Raw genomic sequence first — 1,852 nt, forward strand, 5'->3', positions numbered from 1 at the left:
CATACACATCCACATCCATTTACTTCCCATCTCATCCTTTCACATATCCTCTCATCTCATTCTCATCTCATCATTCACATCCACATCTATTTACTTCACATCTCATTCACATTCATTTTCATTACACTACATCCTATCACATCCCATTTACATCCTATCACATCCCATTTACATCTTATCACATTCCATCTACATCTTATCACATCCATTCGCATCCTATCGCATCCCCGTTTACATCTTATCACATCCATTTACATCCTATTGCATCCCATTTACATCTTATCACATCCATTTACATCCTATCACATCCCATTTATATCTTATCACATCTATTCCACATCCCATTTATATCTTATCACATCTATTCCACATCCTATTCCCATTTAGTAGCTTTTTCTACTTCGATACCGATAATGAGACTTTTTCTAAATTTCTACCAATTGCTTGGCCTAGATAAAGGTTCTTTTTCTTGACGACTATTTCGATATTCTTTCTCAATTCCTTAGATGAATTATATTCGATATTCCTCTTTTGAATAAAAGAATTCATGGGATTTACAAAAATCAATTCTACTCATATTTTCACTTTTGATAAATAATCATGATAAATAATCATAAATTGAATTATACTAAAAAATTCTCTTTTTCTTATTTAATTTCTTGGACCTAAAATATCATGGGAATTTTTCTTTTTTTCATTTGATTATTTGCATTCCAATGTCATGGAAATTTCTCTCTAATCATCATATATTTTTTATAAAATAAATTCATAAAATATCCATTAATTAAATATACTAGAAATTTCTCTTTTCCCATTTAAATGATTGAATTCCAAATGTCATAGGATTTAACTGATTGAATTCCAAATGTAATAGGATTTCCTCTCTTATCATTTAAATATTTCTCATACATAAAATAAATTTATCTAAAATTCATCTTTGAATTTAAATAAAATATCCATTAATTCCAATATGCTAGGAATTTCTCTTTTCCTATTTAAATGATTGGATTCCAAATGTCATAGGAATTCCTCTTTTATCATTTAAATATTTCTCATACATAAAATAAATTTATCTAAAATTAATCTTTGAATTTAAATAAAATATCCATTAATTTCAATATGCTAGGAATTTCTCTTTTTCTTTTTGAATAATTGAATTCCAAATGTCATAGGAATTCCTCTTTTATCATTTAAATATTCCTCATACATAAAAGATATTTAACTAAAATTCATCTTTCAATTTAAAGAAATATCCATTAATTCCAATATGCTAGGAATTTCTCTTTTTCTATTTAAATGATTGAATTCTAATGTCATAGGAATTCCTCTTTTATCATTTAAATATAATCACCATAATTTCTTCTTTTCTTAAATTTTTTAATTACACAAAAACTTAAAAATTAGTTTTCTATTGAATGTGACAAAAACCATTCTTTTAGCCTAGCATATCCAATCCTAGAATTTGGTAGGAAGTGCTCTTTTCACGTGATGCATAAGAATGAATTATGTATCAATTTCCTAAAAGTTTTTCCATAGCTCTGCTACTATTACTGGGTAATTTTTAATTTTTATGAAAAGAATAAGACATAGTAATGTAATTGTAATAGTATAACTATCTTTTACCCTTAAATCCAATTTATGGATTCATCTCATAATATTATCACATTTTACAAGCATATAAGTATAAAAACTATTTTCTTAAACCTCTAGCTTCACAAGCCTAGAGTTTGATTTATGAATTGAGAATTTCTCCATGAGAAGCACTCAATTGAATAGAGAATTGGTCATAGGAATGACCATTCTTTGTGGGAGAGAGAGATAAACATAAAAGCATTCTAATTTAAGCATAAAT

This window comes from Cibotium barometz, chromosome 46 (assembly GCF_041138505.1).
Source record: "Cibotium barometz isolate CiBa-2024 chromosome 46, ASM4113850v1, whole genome shotgun sequence".
In the NCBI taxonomy this organism is placed as follows: Eukaryota; Viridiplantae; Streptophyta; class Polypodiopsida; order Cyatheales; family Cibotiaceae; genus Cibotium; species Cibotium barometz.